General features: G+C 49.5%; 1 pseudogene; it reads right to left on the bottom strand.

The window, feature by feature from the left end:
- Positions 1 to 3,358: 3,358 nt before the first annotated feature.
- LOC123409199 lies at positions 3,359 to 4,199 on the bottom strand (annotated as a pseudogene).
- Between the last annotated feature and the right edge of the window lie 1,550 nt (positions 4,200 to 5,749).

Below are 5,749 nucleotides of genomic sequence, written 5' to 3'. Positions count from 1 at the left end.
CAACAATAGCTAGAATCAGAAAAGGTCCAAGAGACCAAAACCGGACATGAATAGAGGGACGGACAGAAATCTGATGAATTTAATAATTACGTGGTGCACTTCTTGTAGCTTCGTTCTGGTGTCGACGACTTCTAGTCGCGAACTGTCGATCTCGGCTCTCCGACGTCTGTAGCCGAACCACCAAGTTGCAGGTTGCTCCGCCTCTCATCTTTGGACACCTCCCCGCCGTATCTACTGGATTTGGGGATAGGAGACAAGGCCTCTCGGGAGGTCTAGGCCGGGCGGGTTCGATAAGCCGAGGTAGTATGCGACATGGGGTAATGGGGAGGCGGCGACGCTTGCACATTCACCGCCGACGAGGGTGGAGGGTGGTAGACTGTCCCCGTAAAGGTGCTATGGCACGGGCAAATCAGGCGACGAACCCTAGCCTACGGTGGAAGGAGAAGTACGTCGGCCGCCGGGTCGTTCCAGATTCAGGAGAGAGGGGTCTGTAGATTGAGATCGGCGGGTCGAGGGAGAAGGTAGAGGAGGTGGGAGTTATTTTTCTATTTTTTCTTTGCTGACCTAAACGTGGGGTAGGTTTTAGTGGGTTTGTTTCTTGACCGTATGAGGTATGTTTTAGCGGGTTTTTTATTAAACTAATCGGCTGGTTTATCGCCTGGTTTATGGAGGGATAGAAAAAAAATCGGTGGAACGGTGGAAAGGCTAGCGGTAGAAGCGGAAATCGCTCGAGGTCGAACCATCACGACGACGGCAGATTCTCCTTTAATAGTAGAGATGGTATGTGAACTAATACATCTAAGCTAGCACCACATTGCCATGCCATCTTTTGTACGCGCCATAGCTGAGTCATAACCCATCTGGCCCTGATCCATCTTGGCCCTTATACTATCCTCTCACTCCAATGGTTAACACTACACTCCAGCCCGCATAGTCAAAATAGATGTGTTCCCTTGAATAATGAATGTTAACGTTACCGGGCATGTATACACTATGTATGCGCACAATATATGGCGATAAAGTCCTAAAGTTTCTCAATTTCTGTAGATCCCAAAGCTGGACACCATCAACAGCGGCAGTTTAGGGAATGGTAAAAAATCATAATAACAAAGGCATCCAACATTGTACTGCACATTGTTTTATGGGACACATATATAATGGCAGGAAATAATCATTTTCAGAGAAGGGTATAACAATGTTGGGTCCAGGATGCCCCTCAAACATTGAAACATCTGACTACGGACAAAAAAAGGTCATTAGTAAATATATATCAACCACAAACATGTGTGATCATCTGAAACATATTCCGAACAATTGGAGTACGAACCTGAGTCTTCACATGCCAAATTTTGACAAAGTTCAGTAGTTCATGTTCCAAGGATGATACCATCCAGGTGGAAAGACGCATATGTATATCCCTGGCAAACTGATAAAAAAAATTAGCATTACATACACATGTATGCAAGTACACACATGAGAAGTGTTGAATGTTGCCTATCCGAGTGATAGGTGAGAGGCAGGAACATGCGTTAAAATGTCATAGAAGCACCCGGTACCTGGCAGCGGTCACAAAATACTCCTGAATTGCATGCACAGTAATATTTTACGAAAAAACGAGCCCAAAATGACAGTAACTCTAGAAACAAAATATTACTCAATGGTGCAAATAGAGGCATATGAGAGAAACACTATCCAAATGGAAGTATGGAAGTGTACACCACTTCCTGTAAAAGAAGTTGCAATGTTGTCCATACCATTCGTACTGAATAGAGTAAAAATATATTTATGGAGACATTAGCTTCTACTTTTTTATTCTGTGAGCAAACGAAAATTTTGTTCTTAAAGCTTCACAAGCGTCCCAGATTCTAACCATCAACTCAGCTCATTGATCAACACACAGAAGCATGCCATTCATAAATTACCTTTAGGGTATCTAACGAAGAAGAATATGAAGTGCTTGTAGAAACTATGGAAAACGTTGTTGCTCAAAGTGTTTGATATTTCACTCTATAATACTTCTTATCTGACCATCATGGAATTGCATAGCTAGTAGCAGGAACTCAGTGATACCCATTAGTTGAAACAACCTGTAGTTTGAAGATGCCCAACAGAGCATATAAGATTTTATCTCAAGGACAAGATGAACAAAAGAATTGGCCGGCTCCTCTTTTAAATAAAAAATTGTGGCCTTAAATCTCATGGAAAGAGCAAAGATAGTCTATTTTCAAGCCACTTTGCATAATGAAAATACGAACCCATAAGTGAAAGAAGTGAGAATTAACTTCTCCTGAGCTAGATAAGAAGAACAATATAAAGGATCTTTTACATCTATATATCCTCCCCATCTGCAAACAATTAGCATTGATACATCTCTCACTACGATTGAAAACACCACTCACGCGCACATCTAGCAAGGACGACACTACCGCAGTTGTCACCATGGACAACTCAATAAAAGGCAAGTGATATGCTTGTGCTCTGCATCTCTCGCCACAAGCGTCCACGTCCACAACCATGGACGCTGACATGGTTGTTGGTGTTTGAATCCACAGCTAGCACTGCATTTTCATGGGCAAATTGCTTTACACATGATCTTGTTTTAAAAATTAAACTACATCATTTAAGAAAAAGATGCACAGTCCCTGATAGCATGGATCTGCAAAATAGCACATATATTTCTGCAGAATCCACAATAGCACATTCTGTAAAAATTACTCTACGCAATAGCAAATAAAATATGCACAACAGCACACTGAAAGATAATGAACACAAATGAGTTGGGAGGTAGATGGATGTGATACTCACACTTGATACCTTTTAGCTACCAATGCATGGAACGACATGTTGCGGAGGAGGTCAGGATGGAAAGTAGTTCAGACCAAACCTTCGCTACAGAGCCAGGTAAGTCATTCATAATGTGTGGCAGTGTAGGATCCAGTGAACAAGCAGTTGACTGGTTTGATTCAAATACTAACCTGATCAAAAACAGAAAATAGGTGAGCACTAATGAAAATCAGACATCACCGCATCTGGGACAACCATGGCATGCCAACCACACAGGCATCCTGAACAACCATCAATGTCGCTTCCTTCAATCCATGACGACTGAGAGGCAGCATCTCGTGCATGACAAAGCAGAGGTGGACCTGTGCTCGATCTGGTCGCCCTCTATGCCGGGTTGTACATGATGTCCCCACTCCATCCCTACAAGCTGTCGTCTTGGAGGAGAGGGTGATGCAGACGGATCTCCTGAGTTGGCCAGCTCGTTCACCATGGATGGTGGTGGTGGGGAGGTCGGCAGGTAGGGATTTGGTGGTGGTGAGGATCCTGCCACCAATGTCGCCGCCACGAGGAGTAGTCAATCCCTCTTTCCCTCCCTCCCACTTCCCTTCCTCTGTTTGTGGTCATGAATGGGGCTCGGCGAAAGGCGACCTTGGATGCGCACGCGACAGAGCATCCCCTGGATTCTCCTCAGCTCGGCCAGCGCCTCCCGGGCGTCGGGCTGGTCGTCCTTGTCTGGCGCCACGCACCGGAACGCCATCTCCGCCACCGCCTCCACGCTGGGCATCACGTCGGGGAGCTCGTCGAGCATGGGCGGGTAGACCACCTCCCTCAGCTCACCGGTCTGGATCTTGGACACCACCCAGTTCACGAGCGTCACATCCCGCCGCTCCCTGCCCACGTCCACGGGTCGCATCCCCGTCACCAGCTCCAGGACCACCACGCCACCTCTCGCCCGGTCGTCGTCGAGCAGGCATCGAGCCTCGCCAGGAGCCGCGACAGGCCGAAGTCGCCGAGCCGGGCGCGCATGTCGGCCTCCACGATGTGCGGCTTCACGGCGAAGTGGAGGTACTCGAGCGTCGACGCGATCGGGCCGTCATGGCGAGTCGGGTCTGCCAGGGCAGAGGCGATGTCGCCGCCATGCCCCGGCGGTGGAGGTGGTACGAGAGGGTGCCGTTGGGGACGAAGTCGTAGATGAGAAGCAGCGCGCGTGGGTCGGCGCAGAAGCCGTGGAGGCGGACGAGGTGCGGGTGGCAAAGCGCGGAGAGGATGAGCACCTCGTTGTAGAAGGACTTGGTGATGGTGGCGGAGGACGGGGATGGTGACGGCGGCACGTGCAACCGCTTCACGACGGCGGAGCGGCCCACGGGCGGGAGGCACACAAGGTACAACATCGCGCCGCCGCCGGAGAAATCCATGGTGCGAGGCGGAGCCACAGCGAAGATGGCGACGGACGCGGCCCATCGTGCGCATAGCGGCTGCGGCGGACTCAGCCAGATCTGGAGGAGAGAGAGAGAGAGGACTGCAGCATGGAGGCGAGGGGATTGGGGGCAGCGCCGATGTGAGGGGGGTCGGGCAGATGCGGGTGGGAGTTGTGCTGCGGGATGTGGGTGGGAGTCGTGGTGGGGGGGGGGTTGATCGTGGTGATTACTTTTTTTTATAAGGGTTTTTACTAGTTTATCGTCTGGTTTATTGTCTGGTTAATGGAGGGATTGAAAAAAATCGGTGGAACGGTGGAAAGGCTAGCGGTAGGAGGGGAGATCGTTGGAGGTTGAACCATCACGACGGCACATCCTGCTTTAATAGTAGAGATATGCTAACGAACTAATGTAGTCAGTCCTATCCTATTTTGTTGAGAAATCAACCCGTCCATTGTTAATTCCACCATGATGAGTGTCGTGGGTATAAGTCTGACAGTAGATGTGTAGGGTACGAAAGGATGGGCAGAGCCTTAGCTACGGCGAGGTTGTATGAGTTCAGGCCCCTCTACGGTGGAGGTAAAAGCCCTACGTCTCAGTGCTCTTGGGAGCTTGTTGTCGAGTGGAATATGGATTACAGTGAATTGCTAACCCCTGCACCAGTGGGGAAGGGCGGCTTATATAGAGTGCGCTACCCTTCACAACGGTTCGGTGTACACGGGTGGAGTAGTGGTGAATAACTACCTTAAATGCTAATAAAGTTGCATGGAAACATATGACCGTTGCCCTCCAGGGGGGTTACGATGTACAGAGTGGAATCCAGTCGGTAAGTTTGATGTGCTCCGAATGCTCATCTCTGACTGGATGATGGAGGAATCGTCACCAACTGGATGATGGGAAGTCCTTAATTCAGTCGGAACTGACTAAGGGCCTTATCCCTTATGAAGGGTAGTCCTTGGGTAGGACCTATAGGGCAGGTCTATGACCCTACCCTAGGACTATAACCCCATCATTAGTCCCCGAATGGATTGGGGTTGGAACGACGAAGCGATGCTTGGAGTACGGATCCGACTGGTATGGATGCGACTTTGGCGTTGTTTGCCTCGATCCATTTTATCCTCTTGACCAGTGATCCGAGTGGATGTATTTGTGAAACAAACCGTTAGGGATCGAGTGCTTCCGTGGTATCTTTTGACGTGACCAGTCAACTGACAGCGGCGGATTTTCCGGGATCCTCAAATTTCGGTTGCCGCGCGCCGAGCGGGGATGACGACATCGTAATCGAGTAGTATTTGCCGCCTCGATTTCCGCGCCTTTATATCCTCCACTAATATCGCAGCAACCGGTCGGGGGATAAGATTTCGGGGCCACCTGCTAGTGACCCAGTCGGAACCTTATTTAAACCTCTACAGCGAGGGTTTCTCGTTGCACTCGCCTGATAGCTTGCACTTGCCCCGCTTCTCTCGCGACCTCCTGCGCATCCCGAGCTCCTTCCTTCTACTCCTCCCTCGCGGATCTGCAGCCTCCACCATGACAAAGGGGCAGACGAG

This window comes from Hordeum vulgare, chromosome 7H (assembly GCF_904849725.1).
Source record: "Hordeum vulgare subsp. vulgare chromosome 7H, MorexV3_pseudomolecules_assembly, whole genome shotgun sequence".
Taxonomy (NCBI): domain Eukaryota; kingdom Viridiplantae; phylum Streptophyta; class Magnoliopsida; order Poales; family Poaceae; genus Hordeum; species Hordeum vulgare.
This window is presented reverse-complemented; position numbering and strand designations above follow the sequence as displayed.